The sequence below is a fragment of the Crocodylus siamensis genome, chromosome 1, assembly GCF_052110815.1.
Source record: "Crocodylus siamensis isolate JL-2025a chromosome 1, ASM5211081v1, whole genome shotgun sequence".
In the NCBI taxonomy this organism is placed as follows: domain Eukaryota; kingdom Metazoa; phylum Chordata; order Crocodylia; family Crocodylidae; genus Crocodylus; species Crocodylus siamensis.
This window is the reverse complement of record NC_143395.1, coordinates 122,303,552-122,328,753: the sequence shown is the minus strand read 5'-3', so window position 1 is coordinate 122,328,753 and position 25,202 is coordinate 122,303,552. Positions and strand designations below refer to the sequence as shown.

General features: G+C 42.8%; 1 protein-coding gene across 7 annotated transcripts in view; it reads right to left on the bottom strand.

Moving 5' to 3' along the window:
• The window catches only part of TIAM2 (TIAM Rac1 associated GEF 2), a 272,880-nt gene that overhangs the window by 179,267 nt on the left and 68,411 nt on the right, over nt 1-25,202 (bottom strand). Inside the window, exon 3 of one of the 7 annotated variants that reach the window (XM_090041651.1) lies at nt 24,187-24,293. The exons of the other annotated variants lie outside the window; for them this stretch is intronic. The gene's annotated coding sequence lies outside the window, so the exon portion shown is untranslated. The remainder of the gene's footprint in view (nt 1-24,186; nt 24,294-25,202) is intronic. 7 annotated transcript variants of the gene reach the window in all.

The window sequence follows — 25,202 nt, the reverse complement described above, 5'->3', positions numbered from 1 at the left end:
TTTACAAAGTAAATGGAGGAGAGACTGGTTCTGCAAACAGAAAGAGAGAGCAATTAAAAAAACCTCTGCATTAAAAAAAAAGGGGGGGGGGAAAACACATTGAGAAGCCTTGTAGAGGACAAAGTTAATTTCATTAAAGGAAAATGAGCCACATATTGATAAAAACAAATATTTGAAAACAATATCATGCATCATAACAAAATACAAGATTACAAATAAACAAAATAAAAAGTGTGACCATTCCAAAATCTAGCATTATGGAAAAGAACACACTAGTAAGGAAACAGGACATAACTGACTGTAATTATCTTTACCAGGGATTAGTTTATAATTAATTATCCTATTAGAAAATCAGGAATACATTCGGCATCAATGACCATCCCATTAGCCCTAACCTTGTCACAGAGAAATGGAAAACCAAATGCTGTTCTTTTCAGGATCAAGAGACTTCCACTCCTTTTTAAAACACTTACAAATAAGGACCTGGCCTAAATACAAACAGTCAAAAACCCCAAGGCTGAATCGATTCAGTCTTCACAGGTTAGTCTAAGCTGCGTAGATTGAACCAATAAGCAAGTGAACAGACATTCACTTTGGATTCTGGAAATGCAGTCATGTTCCTGCCATGGTTCAAGCCATAAATTGGGGGGGAGGAGGAAGGGGTGGAGCTAGAGCATGCCTGCCTGTTTAGTGGGAGCAGACAGCTTGGGCCAAGGCTAGCCCGCCCTGAAAGGAAGGGTTTGCAGGGGAGGCACAAAGCATCTGGGGATGCTGGGCATCTGAGTTAACTTGAACCTGGAGGGGATCTGAGACAGAAGTTCAATAAACTTATTTAACCAAAATCAGATAACCCTGATACTACATCCATCCAGGTTTATCTTAAACCAATTTCAAAATGAACTTCTGTACAGACATTTCTGGAGATTAAATCAAATTCAAAATGGCTGCACAATTTAAACTTAGCTTGTCCCAGTGCTGACCTTACACTTACAGCCTAGTCTCAGTGACCTGAAATCAGTCTAAACCTGTAACTGTACAGAAGTTCCATGTATACAATCTGGCTTAAAAACTCCAGAATCCAGTTTCAGATAAACCTAGATCTATGTAGTATCAAACTTACTTGATTTAGGTCAAAGCAGTGCATGGAACTTCTGTATACTTTCCCTGCGCAGACCTGGGGGGCTGGGAAAACCCAGTCACTAGCCCTAGCCCCAGGGTGGCTCTGTTCACCCCCCACAAACTGGCTGGGCTACTTTTTGTGTCCCTCCACCCCGACCCCTCCTCCACCAGCCAGCCAGCCCTCTTAGTCCCCATCCAACAAGCTTCTCTGTGTGCAGCTGCTTTTATCAGCATCCACAGCTGCCAGAGCCAAGCAAGTGACTTCTGGTGGGGGAGGGATGGGAGGAATGGGGATGTAGGTTTGCTGGGGGAGAATCCCACCCCACCCATAGGTCACGATGGCCCAACCCACTCTACCTGCAGGTAACACCCACCCCCACATCCCCCCTGGATTGCACCAGCCCCCCCTGGGTTGCAGCAGCCCCTCCCAACCCACCCGTGGGTCATGCCTACACCCCCACCCTTCACAGGTTCTGTTGGCACTGGATTTATGACCCAGATACCTTGTCCTGGGCAGACCCAAACCCCCAAATCGACCATGACTACTTCATTCAATAATAGGCAAAATTTACCGATACACACTGACAGCAGAAAAGAATCACAGAATCACAGAAAATTAGGATTGGAAGGGACCTGAGGAGATCATCTAGTCCAACACCCTGCTCAAAGCAGGGCCATCCCCAACTAGATCATCCCAGCCAAAGCTTTAGGATGGAGCTTCCACTATCTTTCTAGGTAACCTGTTCCAGTGATTTAGTACCCTCCTAGTGAGAAAATCCTCCCTAATATCTAACCTAAACTTCCCTTGCTGCAACTTGAGACCATTGCTCCTTGCTCTGCATTCTACCACTACCGAGAATAGTCTAACTCCATGCTCTTTCAAACCCCCTTCAGGTAGGTGAAGGCTGCTATTAAATCCCCTCTCAGTCTCCTCTTCTCTAAATTAAATAAGCCCGGTTTCCTCCACCTGTCCTCAGAAGATGTGCACCCCAGCACCCTCCCAATTTTCACTGCCCTCCACTGGATTCTCTCCAATTTGTCCACATCCCTTCTGCAGTGGAGGGCCCAAAACTGAAGACAGTGCTGAACACAAGGGAATAATCACTTTCTTCAGCTGACTGGCAACACATCTAAAAATGCAGCCCAGTCTGTTGCTAAGAAGGCTAATAGCAAGGGCGCTCTGCTGGCTCATATTCAGCTTGCTGCCCAGCCAGTCAGCCCCCAGCCTGTACTGGTGCATGGGATTGTTCCATCCTAAGTGCAGGACTTGGCACTTGTCCTTGTTGAACCTCATGAGATTCTTTTTGGCCCAATCCTCCAAATTTGTCTAAGCCACTCTGAATCCTATCTACTACACCCCCCAGCTTGGTGACATTTTCAAACTTGCTGAGGGTGCACTCTATGCCACCTTCCAGGTCGTTGAAGCTATTGATCAAAACCAGCCCCAGAACCAACCCTTGGGGCACTCCACTTGATACCGGCTGCCAACTAGACATCAAGCCATTGATTATTACCCTCTGAGCCCACTGCTCCAGCCAGTTTTCTATCCACCTAACAGTCCATTCTTCTAGCCCATACTTCCTTAGCTTGCCTGTGAGAATGTTGTTGGAGACCATATTAAAAGCCTGGCTAAAAATCAAGGTATGCCACATCCATCAGTCTCCCTGCATCCACAGAGCCAGTCATCGAAGGCAATCAAGTTGGTCAAGCATGACTTGCCGTGGTGAATCCATGCCGATTGTTCCTACTCACCTTCTCCTCCAAGGCCTTAGAAATGGATTCTTTGAAGCTCTCTCCATGACTTTTCCAGGCATTGACTGGTCTGTAGTTCCCTGGATTCTCTTTTCCCCCTTCTTAAATATAGGCACTATGTTTGCCCTTTTCCAGTCATCTAAGACTGCTCCTGATCACCATGAGTTTTCAAAGATGATGACCAATGGCTCTGCAATCACATCAGCCAACTCCCTCAGCACTCTCAGATGCATCCCAACCACCCCATGGACTTGTATATGTCCAGCTTTTCTAAGTAGTCCCTAACTTGTTCTTTTACCACCGAGAGCTACTTGTCTCCTCCCCCAACTGTGCTGCCCAATGCAGTATTCTGGGAGCTGACCTTACCTGTGAAGACTGAGGCAAAAAAGACATTGAGCACTTCAGCCTTTTCTGCATCCTGTCCCATTCAGTATGGGACCCACATTTTCTCTGATCCTCCTCTTGCTACTAACATACTTGTAGAAACCCTCCTTGTTACCCTTCACGTCCCTCGCCAACTGCAACTCCAATTGCACTGTGGTCTTCCTAACTTCATCCCTGCATACCTGAGCAATGTTCTTATATTCTTCCCTAGTTATTTGTCCAAAGTTTCCACTTCTTATAAGCTTTTTTTTTTTGTGATTTAGTTTACTGAAGAGTTCCCTGCTAAGCCAAACTGGTCTTCTGCCGTACTTGCTAGTCTTCCTGTGCATTGGGATGGTTTGTTCCTACACTCTCAGTAAGGCTTCTTTAAAATACAGCCAGCTCTCCCACACTCCTCTCCATCTCAATCTGGCTTCCCAGGGGATCCTGTCCATGAGTTCTCCAAGTGAGTCAAAGTCTGCTTTTCTGAAATTCAGAGTTCTTACTCTGCTGCTCTCCATCCTTCCTTTCCTCAGGATAATGCCATCAAGTCTATATCTACCAGTCATAAGGCTGTCACAGATGGAAGGTACATCTGGCCAGTATATGAACTTCACCCTGTGGTTCTTTCTTGTATGTCAGCAGCCTGGAGGTTGAGGGCTGGGGCTGGAAATGCCCTCCCCCCGCACTGTGGGTTTGGGTGAGATAGGCTGATGGTGTGCCCTCTGTTCATGGTGGCCTTGGGTTCCTCCCTCAGTTCTTCCGTACCTTATAAAGCTATCTTTCAGTTCCTTGAAATATTTTTGTTGACACAACAGTACTGATATATAGGCAGCTTTCACAGATTTCTGTAGGATTTGGATCAGTCCAATAGCTTTGAAAGTTCATCTTTAATTTTTGACATTCCACCTAAAACTATGGTCTGCAGAATAGATCAAGAAAATACTACCTTTTAAATAACATACCATGCAATCCAGCAGAACTGTGTGTAGCATATGAGGTGAGCACTCAACTCCCAAAACACTTGGGCCAGAGACAGAAACTACACATAAACCACTAGAAGTGACTGGAAACTGGTTAAAATCTGTAACACAACAGAAGCTCAATGAACATACGTTGCTTTCAAAATGGCCAAAACTGCTTTAAGATAAACCTGGATGGTTTTAGCATCAGACTTAACTGATTTAGGTTAAACTGATTTATTGAACTTGTCCCAGACCCCCTCCACATTCACGCTAACTCAGTCTTCCAGCAACCCAAGATGCTCTGCAATCCCTCCTTCTGTATCCTTTTTCTTCTGTGATACCTTTTCATTCCCAGGCATTGTTGATTAGCCACCCCCATGAGAGAATCTGCTCCAGCATACTGTCCACATGCTGTCCTGTCAGCATATTCCTTTGTTTGAACAAACCCATCACATGCACACATCTTAATGTGGACATTTACCAGTCTCCTAATTCAGCCTGTCCACCAAAACTGGAAATCCCAAGGGCTCTGCAGCTGACCTAGCCAATGCAACAGAGTCCCCTACCTATTGTTATAGCAGCACAGTGTTAATTTCTCAACCTGTGTATGGCCATTTGTCTGTTGGCCTCAGACATGATATCTGCTGTTTCCAGACACAGTGGGCCTTGAAGGAAACTGTCACAAACAGGCTTTTTGAAACCAATTAACACTTGCCATTGCCCTGGACCATTATTCTAATACATATCTACTTTCTCTACAAGCCAATTCCTAAAACCAAGCTTCTAAATATCATTTTCTAGGTATCAGGTTGTACTTTCCTCCCATCCCCCAGCAGACCTCTCCTCCAGCTCCAGCTGGACCCCCAACCCCCCACTAGCCCCGCCATCCCAATTTACCCAATCTTGGGCAGCCATTTTGATCCAATTTAACCTCCCCCTAACACTCTGCAAATATCTGTATTTCACCCTGTTGTGTTACAGATATGAACCAACTTCCTATCACTTATACTGGTTTATGTATAATTTATCTTCCTAGCCTTGGAGCGTTACTAAAGCAAACTTTCTAACAAGGATATAAAAGTAGTAATTAAAGATGGGAGTATTAGAATTTGATAAATAACAAAGCCAAACAAAGAAAAATGTCAGAAGAAAAATAATATTCTTATACATAGAATATATAAGAAAAAATGGTTTCTGCCAACATTGTGTCTGCTAGTGCATTAGTTTACATATCAGTATTCAACTTAAAATTAATAAGTGTCCCATTAGCTTTCACACTGGCAGTCCATTCATCTGCTGCTGCAGCATTATCTTCTGCTCCCTATGAAGACCTCTTCTAGCAGTGATATGTTTGCACTTTGTCCATTTTCCACACACTTAGCTACTGCTTTTTAAGTTTTCCATGGTGATAGAATCCACTGCTTTTCTTTCATCTTTTTCTCAGGCCATGCTGGTGCCACAGTGGAAACTTCATGTGCTATTCTTGCTTGCCTCTGACATTTTGCTGGGCATATCTTTTTGTCTCAGGTTCCTCATGAGATTTTAGATTCCCAAACCCATCCATAGAGTCATGGCAATGCCCAGACTCTGCAAACTTTTCTGGATGAAGGAGCTTGTTTGCTTGGCACATTCTAACTACCATGTAAAGCGGCAGTTTGGGGTTTTCCTGGGGCTTTCTTCAAAGGTCACCTCCTCAGTAATGATTATTCCAACCCCCTCACCTCCACACCATCTGCAACATGGCAGGATTGGCTCTTCAGTCGCACATCTGTCACAGCCCAGGTTAAAAACACGCCTTACATGTATTTCAATTTTATGTGGAATACACTTCTCAATTTTTCCAGTTACAGAAATAAAGCTACCCTTTGATCATCTTCCTTTCACATGACATCCATTGCTTGGAGATACAGAAGCTGTTAGACATTCTACAAGCTGTGTTCCATATTTCCTCCACTCAGATAATTTTCTTTCATTTCTCATCCATCTCATGTTCAGAATCACTCTGGGCCCAAGATACTTGAGAAGGTCCTCCTTATACATTAACCAACTCAAGCTGCCACTGCAGGACAAACAGATTCCTGTAGCACAGTTGTCTCCAACCATTTTATGGTGAAGATGACTTTTGGCAATCCAGGATCTACTGCCCCCCCACCTCCCTCCCAGTCCCTGGGCTGCCCCCTGGACAAGCTGCCCAGGCTCGGATCCCATTCGCCCAGACCAGCCCATGTGGCAGGGGGCATGGCTCAGCCCAGCCACGTGCATTCTGCTGCTCCTGATCATGAGATTGAGATCAACAGTCAAAGGCGACACGATCAACCAGTCAATTGGGAGACACTGGTTGGTGACTGGTGCTGTAGCATCTCCCCAGTTGAACCGTCTCCAAAGCTAAGCTGATTAAGGAACCCGTTGTTGATTTATGCCCATATTTAGGTTCTTATCTCCTGCCAAGCCATCTAAGACACCAATGATTACAATAATACTTCAATATCATTGTGGATATGGGCTGCAGTCTTTGGGCACACCACAATGTGATAAAGTTCAAAATGGCTATGTAAACGAGGCATTTTATTTCTCTTTTCTCCTGCTCCTCAACTAGAGCATGGTCTCTTGGTACTTTGTATAAAATCCATAACTTACAACAGTTTCCGCAGGGCATAGGGAAAAGTAGTAACATTCCTTCCCTACACCCCCCACCCACGCTCTGACAAAAACAGGGACACATATTCTTCATTTCCTTTGCCCGTGAAGACAGAATGGTTTGCCTACATGTAACTCAAGATTTCATGTGAAACAAAGCAAGCATAGCAGTGGAATCTCGTTTCACATTTTCTCCTGACTACCAGTTCCTTTCTCTTTGCTTGGGCTGCAGGGTTTGGGTCTGGGAAGAAAAAGGATTTTCTTGCCCTCAAACAGGATATCTTATTTGGATCTGGCAGCCTTAATGGCTCTTTCCTGGTCCCTGGCATCTGAGAGGTTTGCAATTAAAGTTCCTCTTGGTTCAGTCTTTCCATGCAAAGCCCTAAGGGAATCCTATACCATTTTTCCATATATAATGGCTCATCATGAACATCAGCATTAAAGTGTATTTGCAATAAATGTAGCCTACAAAGAAGGGTTTGGAAGTCCTTTGCCTCTTGCAACCCCCAGCACTTTGCAGAAGTAAATTTGGTTTTCTAACTGCTCTAGTCATCCTTCCAAAAGCACTTATTTAAGTATGTTTTTGGTATGAGCAGCCTATTTTTAGCAGGATTTTTACAGTATTGCATCCTCACTTCCCTACCTTATAAAGCTATCTTTCAGTTTCTTGACGTATTTTTGTTGACATAGCAGCACCCCTGAGATATAGCCAGCTTCCACAGATTTCTGCAGAATTTGGATCAAACCAATAGTTTTGAAAGCTCATCTTTAATTTTTGACATCCCACCTAAAACTATGGCCTGCAGAATAGATTTACCTTTTAAATAACATACAATACAATACAACATAACTGTGTGTAGTATATGAGGTGAGCACTCAACTCCCAGAACACTTGGGCTAGAGACAGAAACAACACAAGCCAGTAGAAGCGATTGGAAACTGGTTAAAATCTGTAACACAACAGAAGCTCAATGCACATAAATTGCTTTCAAAATGGCCAAAGCTGCTTTAAGATAAACCTGGATGGCTGTAGCATCAGACTTAAATAATTAAGATTAAATTGTTTTATTGAACTTCCATCCCAGATCCCCTCCAGATTCAAGTTAACTGAGTCTTCCAGCAACCCAAGATAGCGGCCAAAGTACAAAGTATCTCCTCCCCCCACCCGCCTCCACCTCTTGCAGGGCTGGCAGGCTAGCCTTAGTCCAAGCGCATGCACGTGAACACACACACAAATATGGTCCAATTAAGGTGCTTAGCACCCATCATTTCCACTGTGCAGTTCAACTCTAAAAGAGCTGTGGGTGTTCAGTACTTCTAAAAGACAGCTTGCCACAGTTTTTCAGGTTTTTAAGTCAGCTTGCCTATGAAGCTATAGAGCCTTCCCCAGTCAGGGGTTAAACCAACATTTTCTGAATAATTCAGAATGATTATGCCTTCACTAACCCGGACTAACCTTTCATTTCAGCATACAGTTTTTAGCCATGGTAGTAAACATAACTTCCCAAATGTGAACCAAGGACAAACCTAAGCTGAGATGTCTGCCTGAGTTTGCAAAAAGACAAACATCTTGAGGTTTGATGCGTCTGCTATTCCTTGCAACTTTGCCAAAATACAAAAGAATTAAATAATCGAAATCCATTTCACTGTTACTGTTAGGACCCTGTGAACAACAGCCAAACCACCAAGAATTATGCCTATTTTACATTTTCTGCCATTCAGCAAAGCAAACACCGCCACCAAAGACAAGAACTGGAATTATTTATATTGAAGGCCGGAGGTGAGAAGCAGAACCAGACTGCCACGCTCGTTGACCACATTCTGGAGGACATGACAGATTATAGCAGAATGTAGCAGACCCCCTCCCCACCACACAATAAAGTAAACAGCCCCTGTAAAAGCGGGGGGGGGGGGAGGTAAGGGAAGTGGGGGTGATCGGCTTAACATTTAATCTGTAGCTACAGGCACTTATGAAAGATTAAGATATATAGTCCTGGTGCAGGAATCCCAACATCTCGGGAACTGCAGTGGGAAACTTAGTTTCTCATGAGTGCATTGCCCTTTTCTCTCACTGTTGGGCCTCTCCAGGTTTCATTAACAACTCTGGCTAATAGGCAGAGTCCACTTGGTAACAGGAATTTGGTAACTTTTGTTTTTGCCTACAAACGACTGTGGCAGATGTGGGGCTAGCAAAGACAGAGTTTATCCCTGAGAAGTTTATCATTAGGCACTCGGAGAGCAGAAAAGAAAAGTAGTGAAACATGAAAAAAATCACATTTTTTCTCTCAGGCATTTGTTAATGCACATCTGTCCTGACATCCTTCAGAAAATGACAAATGTCCACAAATAGCTGTCTGTGCATTCCCCAAACACTATTCCCCAGAAGTCACTTGAAAGCAAAGTTCATTCCTTTGAGTAAACCTTATTGGATCCGTTTCTCTGATATCCTATATCTTGTGTAGTCTTTTGTGCCAATGCAGAATGTGTGTAAACTGGCTGGCAAATGTTAACCTACAGGTCTGACAGCACTTTGCCCCCTTTGTGTACTAAAATAAATGAATACACACGTGCAAGTTAATAGAGAATAGGACCTTTTATTTCCACCTACTTTTTCAACATACAAAAAGTGCTCCTCACAGCCAATAAAATACATGTAAAGGCCTTTACATATAATGGTGCGGTGAGGTACATGTCTGGAAATTGTATAACATGAGCTAGTGTATCTATCAACATCCAAGAAAGTTTCTGTGGACATCCCCACTATTAAATAACCACAATATCCAATTCCTCAGGAGTTATACTGAAAATATGCTGTGTGAGGGTGGCCCTCCTTCCAGGACACACATTTGTATTTTTGCTTCCCTTTTTATACAAGATTACTAGGTCTCTCATGCTATGCAAAGTCCTCTGCAGTTTTTCCGCAGCAGTCTATAAACAGCAATGTTATTGGCATTATTGCTGTATGGTTATTGAGCTGTTCTTTCCTCTTTCTTCTCTTGGGATTAGAAGAATCAACCTCTTTCAGTTTCTTCTACGATGCTCAGTATTCCCCTTCCATCTTCTGCTACACTGTGTTACAGTGTATTATGTTGGGTGCTGTAGCCATGCAGAAATCCAAACAAAATAACAAATGAAAAAATAGTTTATCCCCATAAAGGAGAATCCACGTCATGGCTAGGGTTGAGGAAACATTATAAGAAACTAAACTTGGCCAAACCAAATACAAACATCATTTGCTCAAATCTGGCAGACACTATGGTATCATACATTTTAAAAAGAGATATTGGTTTTAAAAAGGTCACACTTCCCTGACTTTTAAAGCACCATTGTTACAAGTAACACTTACAAAAAAAACCCCCAAAACAAACAATTCTGAGATAGAGTGAGAACCCCTTACTGACCCTGAATACTGCCTGACACCAAGAGCAATTCTAGTAAGTCAAGGCTGCTGTTCATGAACTAAGTTATTATTCAGTGTAAAAGGTTAACAATTGAACCATAACAGATAAGGTGGAGAAGCAGCTGTTTTCTTTATCGTTTCAAGTTGTTCACTTTGTTCATTTGACACTACTTCTCTTTTTGCATTATCAGTTTCACTATTTCCTAAATATAGTCAGCCGAGGCCCAAATCTGCAAATGCTTCAGCAGGTGGGTAACTTTATTCACAGCAGAGAATAGAGAGTTAGCTGTATTAGTCTGAAGTCACGCACAGGGTAAGGTAGATAAGCACTTTATAGCTTAACTAAATAAAATATATGTAGAGCATAAGCTTTCATGAACTCAAGCTCACTTTGTCAGATGCTGTGAAAAGGAGAAGCTTAGAGCACAGGCCAGGACTTCAATAACTTCTAACCCTCCATCAGACTAACTCTGGAACTCTCCACCCAGCACATGCATTTTCTAGACACCGAAATGAAGGTTTGCAATGGCCATATTGCCACCACATGATATCAGAAACCAACTCACCACCACAGGTACCTTCACCCCACCTGATTTAACCCTAAGCATACCACTAGACCCATAGTTTACAGCCAAACTGTACATTACAACCATAGCATGCTCTGATCCCACCAACCAGGATGAACACCTTAAGGATCTGGAGCAAGGTTTCCTACAATTATAATCCAATTCCAAACTGTAACCAATCAAATCAATAAGGCCAGACTCAGATCTCACTCCAGCCCCAGGACACAGAAAAACAGAATCCCTCTGGTTGTCACCTAGGCTAGGGAGAAAAATTACACAAATTGGTATAAGTGATTGGAAACTGGCTCAAAATCCATAACACAACAGAAGTTCAGTAGACATAAACCACTTTCAAAATGGCCCAAACCAGTTTAAGATAAAACTGGATGGATGTAGTATCAGACTTAATTGGTTAAATTGGTGTACTGAACTTCTGTCCCAGATCCCTTGCACATTCAACTCAACTCAATCTCCCAGGATCCCAGAATGCTTTGCACCTCCCCCACATAGGCTCCCTTTGCAAGGTGGGTGGGCTAGCCTTGGCCCACGCTGTCTGCTCCTGCTGAGCAAGGAGCCATGCTCTAGCACCCCCCCAGCTTCTGGCCCGAGCCTCTGCAGGCACGTGGCTGCATTTCCAGAATGAAAAGTGAATGTCTGTTCATTTGCTTATCAGTTCAATCTACACAACCTGGACTAACCTGAGAAAATTGAATTGATTCAGCCTCAGGCTTTTGACTATCTGTACTTTGCCCTGTAATTAGCTTGAGCACCTTAGCTGCACCAATAATGATGTACAACCTGGAAAAGAATGATCATTTCAAGATAGCTATGAGGAACAAACTGTCCTGGCTTGCAGGCAGCCCCCACCCCCACAACCTCAAACAGGCTCTCTCAAGCAACAGGCTAACTCACTCCCATGTTCACCAAGGCAGCATGCCTAGAAGTAGACTCAAATGCCTGCTGTGCCCCCACATCAGTGGATCAAATAATGCAGCGTATAACATCAAATGTTCATAGGGGCTTCAATTATTTACTGCTGTATTTGTATTCTACTTTATCCATGTGTATAATGCAAGTATAGTGCCTTGCACAATGAGGCCCCATTACTGATCAGGTACCCTGAGTAGAATATAAGTATAGCAGGAAGCATTATTTAATGTTATGGCCTATCTATATATAGCAGCCTCAATAAATATATATATTTACTGCTATGCCTGTATTCTGTCCAACCAGTATTCGGGCCTCATTGTGAAAGGCACTACACTCGTATTATAAACATGGATGAAGCAGCAGTCCTACCATGACATACTCACTTCCTAACAAGGTGGTATTCCCAAAAGTGAATGAATTTAAAACATTTAGCACTAATCTTAAAATCTTACTTTAGATTTTAAAAAGTTATTTTAAGCAGAACAGAACACACCAGACTTTGAAAATGAAGAACAAAGATTAAACAGAAAAACCCTTAAGGGCAGGATAAATTCTTTGTTTACACTCATTCATAGTCACAGCGGTGATGAATTCATGTCTCTAATTCTCTCAGTTTAGACATACATGAGTCATTTGATGGATTAAAATAAACATTTTCAAAATGTAAGTAATCCTTAGCAAACCAGCTAGCTCTGCCACAAGGAAAACATTAGAGAACTGACCATATGGTAAGGCAGTTTCACTCGATATAGCAGCCTTGATCTTGCAAACTCTTTTGCACATGCTTAACTTTATGCCCAACTTTATGACCCAGTAGAAATCAAAAGGGAAAAGAATATAGTTATTCAGAATGCTGGGCAATATCTTATTGAAGTTGGTGGACATAGCATTTGCCCCTTTTCAGTATAAGTGTAAAAAGAAGTTAAACTGCCATCCTAAACTCAGACTACAAATCAAAGCCATTCAAGAAGCTGAGCTACATGTTCATTGGTTGTTGTTTTGGTGTTTGGGTTTCATAAAACCATTCAACCAAAAATACTAAGGAAGTACATAGAAAAGATAGACACAATCCTTGGATGGCTCAAGGAGCACTGGTATTATGACCCTGAGAGAGACAAGGGAGAACACTTGATTAGGTGCAGGCTAGAAACAGGCTGGGCAGCCAGCCTCCTGACTGGTTGCTTCATTGCTGTTATTAAATTTCTTTATAGAAACAGAACTTTAAATAGACATATATGTAAAATTTGACACTATCAAAGAAATTCCAGATTCTTCTAATCATTCTTCCTAATGGAAGGCATCATAAAGACCCCAACTATTGACACAGTACTTGAGACAAAATGCGTGGCAATATTCAATATAGTGTCTGCCTGATTTTGGCCCTGCCAAAAGGAATAATTGTTATATCCCATATCTTAAAAAAATGACTTTTTTTTTTTTTTTTTTTGCTGTCTGCACTTTAAGTTCCACTACTAACAAACCCAAAAGTTTTTACAGGACACTTAACATAGTGGCATAAAGGTTAGATAATATTGCATGAATAGAAAAAATCCCAGAAAGTCACATCTCATTGGCTGATCTCATACAGTGAGCTTTAAACTAGCATTGCTGGGGGAGGGGGCCGCAGGAAGAAGAGGAGACACCACCTGAGCAAGACAGGTGACAAATGCAAGGAGTGCCCGGGTAGGAAACAGGGGTCCAGACAGAAAATCAGGGGGGTGGCACATGCAGCTATGCAAGGCTTTAAATGCCTATACACCAATGCTCGTAGTATGGGGAACTCACCCTCAGAATCGCCAGTTCAGACCCAGACATAGTAGGGATTACAGAAACATGGTGGGATTCATCCCATGACTGGGCAGTTACCATTAGAGCGCCACACCCCCGTCTTTCCTTCCTTCTCTATCCCACCTGTAAAGCCTCTATGTCAAGGAGCAATACACATCCTCTGCCAGCAAAATGGGGTCAGAGGGGCAAGCGGGAGTGCTCTGGGTCAAGATACAAGGGGGCCGTGGGAAGAGGGATCTAACGGTGGGGGTCTACTGCAGACCCCCCAACCAAGGGGAGGAGCTAGACCGGGAATTTTTCAGGCCAGCCTGCAGAGGCACTTAAGGCAAGGGATGTAGTTGTCATGGGAGATTAAAATTACCCTGACATCTGCTGGGAGAAACAGTCAGCCAGGTCGGACTGTTCCAGGAGGTTCCTGGCCGAGATACAGGACCTCCACTTAATTCAGGAAGTGCACAGGCCCACCAGAGGAAATGCCCTGTTGGACCTGGTCCTGGCCGCAGGCAATGACCTGGTAAGGGGCCCCCAGGTCCTTGACCACCTGTGTGATAGCAATCATTGCTTGCTGGAATTCACCATCCAGTACAGGGTGTCAAGTAGCCCTAGACTTCAAGAGGGCCAACTTCAACAAGTTGAGATTAGTGGGAGTGGCACTGGGGTTCTCGAGAGCAGTGCCCAAGATGAGTTGTCATTCCTTAAGGAGACAATACTCAGGGCCCAAGCGGTGACCATCCCAACAAAAAGCAAGGGGGGCAGGAGTGCCCGTAAGCCCCCCTCGCTCATCAAGGCAAAAAGGCAGCGTACACCTGGTGGAAGTGGGGTGCCATCTCCAAAGAAGAGTATACCTCCTCTGCTCGGGGCTGTAGGGGGGCTGTCAGGAAAGCTAAGGCAGACATAGAGCTAGGACTTGTGTCCAAAATCAAAGATAACAAAAAGTCCTTTTTCAAATATATAGGGAGGATGAAGAAAGCACCAGGAAATGTGGGGCCCCTGCAAGATCCTCTGGGCAATCTGGTGGTTGCACCAGAGGAGAAAGCAGACCTCTTTAACCAATTCTTCACCTCCATTTTCTTGGGCAGGGACCGGGACTTCCCCACCATGATGCAAGACAGACTCGAGGGGAATGCCTCCAGACCTCAGGTTGGGGAAGACTGGGTTAGAGAGCTTCTGGAGGGGCTGGACGTGTTCAAGTCAGCGGGTCCAGATGCTTTCCACCCCAGGGTGTTGAGGGAGCTAGCAGGGGTTATTGCAGGGCCCATGGCACAGCTTTACGAGTGCTCGTGGTGTTCGGGCCAGGTGCCAGATGATTGGAAGATAGCCAACATAGTCCAGATCTTTAAAAAAGGAAGGAGGGAGGACCCGGGCAACTATAGGCCCATCAGTCTTACCTCAATCCTAGGGAAACTCTTTGAGAAGATCATCAAGGAGCACATCTGCGATGGGCCGGCCTCAGAGATGATGCTCAAGGGCAACCAGCACGGTTTCATTAGGGGCAGGTCATGTCAGACCAACCTGATTGCCTTTTAGGATCAGGTCACAAACGCATTGGATGCAGGTGTTGCCGTTGATGTAGTCTTTCTGGACTTCAGCAAGGCCTTTGACACCGTCTCTCACCTCGTCCTCATTAAAAAAAATTGGCTGACTGTGGCATTGATACCTACTCAATCAGATGGACTGCAGATTGGCTGAAGGGTTGTACTCAGAGGGTGGTGGTGGATGGGTCATATTCGACCTGGGGAGAAGTGGGCAGTGGAGTCCCCCAGGGGCAGTCCTTGGGCCTGCGCTGTTCAATTTCTTTATCAGCGATTTGGACGATGGGGTGAAAAGCAACCTGTTTAAATTCGCTGATGGTACCAAAATTTGGGGTGAGGTGAGCACGCTAGTAGGGAGGGAAAGACTGCAGCAAGACTTGGATAGGTTACAGGGGTGGGCTAGCAAAAACAGGATGCGTTTCAATACTGACAAGTGCAGGGTGCACTTGGGCAGCAGCAACCAGCAGCACACTTATAAGATGGGAAACTCCCTTCTTGAGAGCACGGAGGCAGAAAGGGATCTTGGAGTCATTATGGACTCAAAGATGAACATGGGCTGACAATGCAAGGTCACGGTTGGCAGGGCTAACTGGATCTTGTCGTGCATCCACAGGTGTATCTCTAGCAGAGACAAGGAGGTGATCCTCCCCCTCTACATGACACTGGCCAGGCCACAGCTGGAGTACTCTGTCCAGTTCTGTGCGCCCCACTTCAGAAGGGATGTGACATCATGGAGAGGGTCCAGAGGAGGGCCACCCGCATGATCCAGGGACAACGGGACAGATCCTACAATGAGAGACTGTGGGATGTGAACCTGTTCAGCCTTCACAAGCAAAGGCTGAGGGGGGGACCTGGTGACTGCCTATAAACTCACTAGGGGGGACCAGAAGGGTTTGGGAGAGACCTTGTTTCCCCTAGCGCCCCCTGGCATAACAAGGAATAACAGCCACAAGTTGTTGGAGAGGAGGTTTAGATTAGACATTCATAAGAACTACTTCACAGTTAGGGCAACTAGGATCTGGAACCAATTTCCAAGGGAAGTGGTGCTGGCTCCTAAACTGGGGTTCTTTAAGAGGAGGCTTGATGCCTACCTAGCTGGGATCATTTGAGCCCAGTTTTTTCTCCTGCCCAGACAGGGGGTCGGACTTGAAGATCTACAAGGTCCCTTCTGACCCTACTGCTATGATTCAATGAAAGAACTTCAACTCCTTCTGTAATAGGAGTCAGTAAAAGTACCAAAATGGAAGAGTAAAAATAAAACTATTATTGGATATAGCTTTGTTTCAGGTTTTCTATCATCATTATGGTAGTTATCTCTCAGGGAAGACTAAAAAAACCCCACAAATGTTTCTCTTTTGAAAGAATTATTATTCATTTATATCTGAAATCCTTTCCTTTCTCTTTGTCTTAGTACAGAGTTTCTTCCCTTCCCAAAGAGCCAGAAAAAAAAAATGTTGCACTCAGAGCCAACTTCCTGCCCTGGTTCTCTTCAAGCACTGCCATGAAACTTCACATGTAATAGCTATCCTGGCTTTTGAAAACATACACCAGAACTGGTTCACTCACTGAGGGCTGAGAGATTCACAACTGTAGTGCCTAAAACCATAATTCAGGAAAGCTTTCCTGTTTAGGAAATCACTGAGGCTTATTTACACTTCCCTTAAGAGATGCAACAACTGCAGGGTGACATTAAAGCCCAAATTTTACAAGCATTTTCATTATATTGGTATGCATATTTCCTAACAGGATTATTTTGTATGGTAGCAAAGAGCAAATTATAACAAGTCATTTTAAAAAGAAGTGTAATCTTCCTTTAATATACCCTATTAGCCTTCGCAGCTTAAGCTACACAAAGCGTGGTCAACAGTTGCTCAAATTATATCCCTGAGCATGCACACCCATATTTGCACATTAAATTTATACAATTAAAGATTTGCACACAGCATTATTTGTTTCTCAACTAGGATATAAAGTCATGGCTTTTCACACCTGGGAAGATGCAACTTCAGAACTTGTGAGTGTGACCAAGAATGGTCACTCCATTATTAAAATGTGTTTTAACTATATACAAGATTAAAATTATGATCAAGTACAACCATATACTGCCACAGAACACAGGTGTCTCAGAATGCTAGAGCCAATTGAGTTTGGAAAGTGCTTTTCTCATGCAAAACATCTGGACAAAAAAACAGATTCAGTCTAATAATGACCAGAAATAAATTTAAATTTCACCACTCTTACTAATTATTTTAAATAATATTGATCATATTTTAATAATGATCCTAACCTGCCTGAAGTCCATAGAGCTAGGGACAGAAACTATGCATAAACTGATATAAGTGATCAGTGATTCAAATCTGTAACACAGCAGAAGTTCAGTGCAAATAAACCACTTTCAAAATGGCCCAAACCAGTTTATGATAAACCTAGATGAATACAGTATCAGACTTAACTGATTTATATTAAATGGGTTTACTGAAGTTCTGTCCCAGCTCCCCTCCACAGTCAAGTTAACTCTCAGTCCCCCAGCACCTCAAGATGCTTTGCACCTCTGTCGGAAAACTCCCTACCCCAGCCCCCAAGGGTGGGAAGGTAAGCTTTGGGGGAAGGCAGTTGCTTGGGTTCCAGCCTCTAACTGGGGTCAGTGCCATAGCTGCAGTTGCTGCCTGCCCCTTTCTCCCCCTCCAAGGCCTCTATACCCCCACATCTTCCCTCCAACCCCAAGCAGCCTCTGCTCCCCGTCCTTTTCCCTCCCCTGCTTACCTTGCTTGGTACCTGCAGGCTCCACGCATGCCGAAGCCTGGGGCACCGAGTATGCCTAAGCACAGCCCCAGGGTGACTCCATAGCAGTGGCGTGCAGCTTGCACAGCTGCTATGAAGGCTGGGCTGGGCTGGGCTGGGCTTGCGCTCTAGCTCAGTGTCCCAGGCTGCAGCATAGAAGAAGCATGTTGGTGTGGAGCAAAGGGAAGCAGAGGCTGGAGGGGAGGACACAGCAGAGACAGAGGGAACAGGGGCAACTCGGAAAACAGAAGCTGGGGAAAAGGGCAGGAGGGGGAACAGAGGTGGAGAGGAAAGAGGGAGACCAAGGCTGCAGGGGGTGAGGAGGGGAGGGCAGGCAGAGGGACAGGCCAAGCAGAAGGGAAGCTGTTGGCCTTCCCCAAACACCTGCCCTGTACTGCCTGCCCCCTGTAGTGGTAGGGAGATTTATAAGTTTTCCATGTATAAAATGTAATTACTGGGGGGGTCATGTTAATTCTGGGTCATCTTAGATTTGAATGAATACACTAACTTGTCCATTAACAGGTAAGCTGCTCAGGAATATACATGAATTCCACATTTTTGTAAGACCAACACCAACTTTTTTTGTTGTGTACTGCAAAGGCTTTCCCTAACAACTCTACATCGGCTCCTTACCCTGCTTTTGTTGTTTTTGTCTGTGTTTGTTTCCATAGCTCTTCTTTTTCCTGCTTGACCCTACAGGGAAGTGAAAGTGGGGAAAAAACTAGAAAAACTGAACTACACAAGGGCATTGTATCCACATGTTTGCTTCCTTTCTTAATAACTCACCCCTGTGCGTTTCCTAAAAACAAAAACAGCAAAGGAGTTACTATGTGTGCACCCCCCACCTCCCAGAACTCCTGCCAGCTTCGTTTTGAACGATGATGCAGACAGAAAGCAGGTAATTCCAACAGTTAATTTTGCTATTGCAATGTTAACTTTACTATGCCGCACATTACTGTAAATTATTATTTAGATGTATACCCTGCCCTGTCCAGAAAGGCTCAGAACAAGCATAATTTGCCATGATGCTCCTATTCTCAGCATAAGATGGCATTATGATAAAAAACTGGGTGAGAGTTTTCCCACAAAACTTTGAGACTTCAATAATTTCCCATTCATCTTGACAAAGAAAACAATTTTTATTTTTTTTTCTAGTTAAGTGAAAAGCACAAGTCAAATACATTCTGGAATAACCATGTTCCTTTAATGTGTGCGGGGGGGAAACCTAAGATCAGGTACCTGCTCTGAACGAGATTCTGGAACACAGTATCCCATTTGCAATGAAATGCATGAGCCATAGGGCTACTGGGTATTCTGGAGTGGTTTGGTTTCTTCCTCTCTCACCCCTTCCCAAGGTTTTCATCTTGGAACCTAAAATCCCTTTCCAAACTTCCAAAACGTACAGGATAGTCAGTGGTCAAATTGTGGCTGAAGCAACTTTAAATTATGGCATTTCTTTACTGGGGGATGTTGAATTTCTCAAAAGATACTGAGGATACTTTTCAAATGACATATTAGGATTATTAATATGCATGCTGATGGCCAGTTTCTTTGCCTTTTTAAAAAAAATATATTAAGAGTTTGGATAGTAACAGCTTCAATTAGAAAACCATGACCAATCCCATTTCCCCCTTCACACCTGTCCGCTTAAACAAAACAGTATCCTCTGGTGCCGATACTATGAACTCCAGGAAAATGTTTAGTTCAGAAAACCAAAGATCAAGACTTCATTACCCACAAGAACTAACACAATCCCCTGCCCAGTCTGAGTAAGACTGATAAATCAGTCAGTCTGATAAGCAGCAGTAATAAGGAAGTCTATTTCAGTTTGGTTTGTTCAGGTTAAGGAAAAAGTCATTTACCTAAATAATGTTTCTTTAGGTGTTTGCTAGTATCCTCAAACTTGACATAAAAAAGGGGAAAACCACACAGGAAACTATGGCTAAAAATTGCACCTCGGGCATATGTAATGATCTGTCAACAGTCGGTAGAAAACATTGAATAAAACTGCTGCCTTATATCTTCTTGCCTTGTGTATTTCTAGTCTTACTTCCAAAGGTATAACCATAAAAAGAGTGAAGCAAGTACTTAGACAGAGCAAGTCCATGCCTACTAAACAGTTAGGATGCTGGTATGATTTTTAACCTGGTGAGCTGAAATAACCCTCAAAGCCTTAGCACTCTTCAAAGACACCTCAAGTGGGGTGAATAACTAACTGCCCACTTGAATATGCAGGGAATATCACAATGCTCTCAGTGCAAATCTAAGTTGTGGTCTTTGGAGTGCTCAGTGCTATGTTGCAGTCAGCACCTGCTTAATGCCAAAAAAAAGGATCCAGATTACTGAAGAAAAGACTGCAGCAATCTCCCCAAATTCACAGGGCAGAGATAACATTTTTTTACTTTGAAAAAGGATACAGAAAATCTATAATGTTTTATTCAGAAATAAATCCCAAGAGAAGCTGTAAGGGATATGAGAGTGTTCATTCATTCAAGGGTTGCCAAGTGCTTTGAGTTTGCACAAGGAAAAAAAAAAAAAAAAAAAAAATCAGTGATGGAAGGATGATGAGAACAATCCCCCATTTACACACCAATTCCCGTTTCACAATCCACTGCTATTACCTTAGGATGGCATTTCCTTCCTCTTGCATACTAAACCAATGGAAGCCTTGGGCTGCTTTTTCAAATAAAACCAAACGGATGTTAGTATTATTTAATCTTGGAAAGAATATTTGAAGGAAGGAAAAAAAATGTAGCCGAGCTGAGTGAAATTGGTTTAACAAATTATAGTTTTGATTCATCTTAACCTTTCACCTAATATCAGGAAATATACTGGTTTTAAATTAGACTTTTTTTTGGAGGAAATATTTGTAGGTATACTGAATGACCTTCAATAATTATTCCACCCTTATGCTTGCTCCTGTTAAAAAGGAAATGCCATCCATTACACAATTCCAAACACTACAATGAGCATCTCTTTTATATGTACTTTTGCAAATTATGCTGATGTTAATATTGTTCAGATGCATTCTAAAATGATACCTTTATAATGTTATATTGCACTTATTAAAAAGAAAACAACAACAGAAAGTGTTCGTGAAACTATACTAGGCTTATCAGGTATTTTATCAAATTTTAGTCTCACTACTGTCCTCTGCTACTGTTCATCACTGAGGAAGATGGAAAGATGAACAAAGGCAACAAAACTTACGAAGGTGGCAGAAAAATGTGGAGCCTCTCCGAACCAGCTTCTCTCTTCTCAGGAACTAATGGGATTCTTTCTAGTCCTTTACACCAGATGGCATGGTCTTCATACATTATGGGGTGTCTGCTACAGCAGAAGAGGGGAGGAAGCAGGGAACAGCTGCTTTACAAAGCAGATGGCTTTCAAGCCATGTCTGAAAAACTATGGGAGAAATCGGGAGTAGATAATGGCTCACAGTTAACGCCCTATATGCATATCAGAGATATTGGCAATGAGGGACAGATATAACGGGCAAACCAAAGCAAGTGCATAGCTTCAGCTCCCTGCAGAAATATGCCGTCAGGGTTCAGATAAAGGAGAGTTTGGGGAAAACACACAGGCAGGTTGAGACACCATGATGAAACCCCCAAGAACTCAAATGGGGAAGTTCCTTACATGAAGGTGCATTATCTCTACACAAACACATGATGTGACATAGCAATGCAGAGGATTCCTTATCTTGGTCTTTTGTACAACCCCTCAATTCTTAAAACAATTTTAGCTCTCTACAATAAAAAAAGTGTTTAAAGAAAACACCACAGAAAGGGATAAAAGCTAGACTCTTTCCTTGCAGGAGACAGGCTCCACCTTTGCCTCAGAGGTTACTCATCCTGTCCATAATTACCCTAAAGAAGTTAACTAGGAGACTTAAGTAATCAATTTGGTTCACAGCTTAGAGTGTCCTTTGCCCTGAGTTATTCATCACTGCCCTATCTGAATTCACAATAAAGGAATTCCTGAGGAACTGCCTTGCAGTCAGGAAGGCTCTGTTTATCAGACAGAAAGAAAAAAAAAACCCAAACATAATAAATTCATGATTTAAACTAATCTGTTTAAGCAGATTTCAAGTAAAGCAACTATGTTTTAAACAAGTAAAAAGCAATTATGAGATTTAGTTTAATTAGCAGCTATAAAATAAGATCAGAAACTAAGGTTAGAAATACAGACATCCCAAAAGGAAACAGATCAGCAGTGCCAGGATACATCCCAGCACAGCTGATCCGCTTCACTGGGCAAACCACACATCACCTGTTGTCCCACCCAGTGATTGTGTGTCATGTGTTCCCTGCTTTATGCCCTTTAACAATCACATTTTGCAAAAATCAGTGCTTCCTAAACAGGTATGAGTGTTTCCATTTCTCCTACCTATATTCTATATGCTGTATATTGGGCTGGGTGTTATTTGTATAACTACTACTTCCTTACAAACTTCGTTCAGTTAAAAAACCGCCTTTTATGCAATATTAAAAACACAGTTATCTGAAACAGAAAACTAACCCTTGTTCAGATCTTCTACACGTTGTTTAATTAATCAGGGAGTTTAATCAATCGGGGCCAATTCTTTTCAAGCCAAACTCCCACAGATTTTGTTGTTGAACCAAGCCACAGAGCAGCCAATATATACCAAAAAATTGTTGCTTACACTTTAAAGTAGGATTCAAAGTAGTATATGTGGAAACAGTATTATTAGAAATAAAATGAAGTTCTCAATCATCACAAATTACACAAATAGAATAGTCTCTCTCAAATATTTCAGAAATTAAGAGAACAAAAAGGTAATAAACTCAAGACACCTCTGGAGAGGCTTCAAAGAAAAAGTGGGCATTTAAATTATTTCAAAACACAGCTTACTGATTACTGTAAAAATATAATAAAAGACCATCATGAAACAAAAGGAAAAGAAGAAGATATGTTGACCAAAAGAAGTAATGATCCACAAATTTTCCAGGATAATGATCTCCCTCTGATAATATATTCCTCTATCTGGTTATACCACGTTAAACAAAGGCTGCATAGACAATAAATAAATATTCTCCTGACACGTTCAACTAGCCATCACTTCATTCAGCATGTGTCACTGCATGCAGCTCTATACAGGTACTGTTATGTTAGTCCCTATCAAGAAATCTTTCCACATGTTTCTGGCCTGTGTCACGTATTTAATGTCAATGACACAAGATAGTCTTTTGCAATCAATCATTCATCTGAAAAGCTTCAGAGTATCAATTAAAACAGGGAATGGCACATTAAAAGAAAAAAGCACACTCGCCTATTTTCCATTAAACTTTGCTATTAATATATTGAGATGTACTCTATGCTGTGTTTATGGATTTCAAGTAGGGGAAGCATCAACTAGTTAACAATCCTCAACATCAGTCTTAATATGCACCAAGCTACATCCGTCCATTGTTTCATTAGCTACCTTCAATAAATGAATGATTGCCACAATTATTTCCTCTGCTTTTGCAAAAAAGAACTGGCCAATGCAGAAAAAGATGTGGCCTGCTTTGTTTCCACTATATTTGCAAGCAGAAGTAAACATGGCTTTTTAAAACTATTACGTATGTTCATACCATGTAGCATGGTGCTTATTAACTGGATTTTATAGCACCCCTCCCTGTTGTTTTTTAGAACTGGCAAGTCAATTGGTCCAGAGGCAGTCTGACTCCACCGAGAGTTCATTCTTATGAAACAAAAGGCTCCTAATCATGGTAGTGCAAGGACAAAACACTTCACCCCCTGCAGTGTTTCCAAGTTGCCAGTCGCTACCCCGGCAACTGGCAACAGATCAAAGCACTAGATTTCAGCCAGCCAGCATCTGAATCTTGATGATGAAAAGGTCTCTAATTCATAATTAGGCACCTCTCTTACAGTAACAAGCACATGGTACAGAAACATTTAAATAAATATACTGGGTACTTAAATTTAAAGTGTCATTGGTTTTGAGGCAATTTACATATTATGCATTTTGGAGGGGGTGGAGGTGTCTTTAAACTCTTTTAGAATCCTATTGTGGATCTTAGATTTGGTATTTTATAAAAACATAATAATTTAGAATACCCACCGTCTTTAGTGATGATGAGCACAAATGCTGCCATCATCTTACATTTTCCCTACAGTAAAGAAAAAAATGGTGGTTGTTAAATGAGGGAGGAAAAATATTTTTAAGAGAAACAAAAATAATTAAGCACATATATAAACTTCAAGGGACAAATTTAATGGTGGTGTAAGCAGAAAAATTCATGGCTAAATTTATCCACATACATATTTTGTCTCATGAAACCCTTTTAAACACTAGACACCACTTTTCCCTCCCCAGAGATCTGTACCTGCAGCTGATCTTCCATACACAGATCTGAGCTTTGATTCATACGACAGTGATTGAGGGGAGAGGCCATGGAGTTGCCTTTACGGAAAAGTTCTCTCTTCTTGTATCCTAGTGACACACCAGAGGGTTACAGATCCATGACTAGCAAAGATGTTGGACAAAACAGAACATATACATCACAAGGGGTACAGGAAGCGGTATTATTCCTCTCTTAGTCTAGTGGAAAACCTGCTGATTTTTCTTGCCAGCTGAATGAAGACCGGGGAAATATGAAGTGACTATGGAAGTACAGGGTCTTCACAGCTAGGGACAGACATTCAAAAAGCCTAAGCCTGAATTCATTCAACCTTTGCAGGTTAGTCTAACCTGGTTAGGCTAAACCAGTTTGTAATCATACAGACATCCCAGAAATGCAGGCACATGCCTGCAGTGGCTCAGGCTAGAAGCTGGGGGGTGCACTAGAGCCGTCCTCTTCCCTTCCACAGGGCTGAGCTGAGGGGGGCATGGCCAGGCCCTGGTGGGACTCTGATTAGGGAGGGGTTCCTCCTCCCTTCCTGAGCAGCCCAGCAGGCAGTGGATAACTCAATGTTTATCACCCAATCAGAAAACAGAGCCTCTCTCCATTAGTTCAAGCTCTTCTTAAACAGCTTTTCCAAGGAAGCAACCAGTTTCCCATAGCATGGACCATAGCCAGCATGTAGTCTGCTAGCTAATGCCAAGAGGTGTTCGTGTAAGGCAGAAGGGAGGGGGAAATCCCAGCTTGAGCAGGGAAGGGGGGGCAGGAGGAAGAGCAAGTCAGGCATACACCTGCAGTCTCTGCCACAGCTCCACCCAGAGAGGCTGCCGGGATGCTGAAGGAGTCTAGTTTAACTAAAACCAGGAAGGGGTCTGGGACAGACATTGCATAAACCAGTCTGGCCCAAATCAGTTAAGTCTGATACTACATTCAGCTAGGTTTATCTCAAACAGGTTTCAGCCATTTTCAAACTGATTTATGTGCACTAAAAACCATCTATT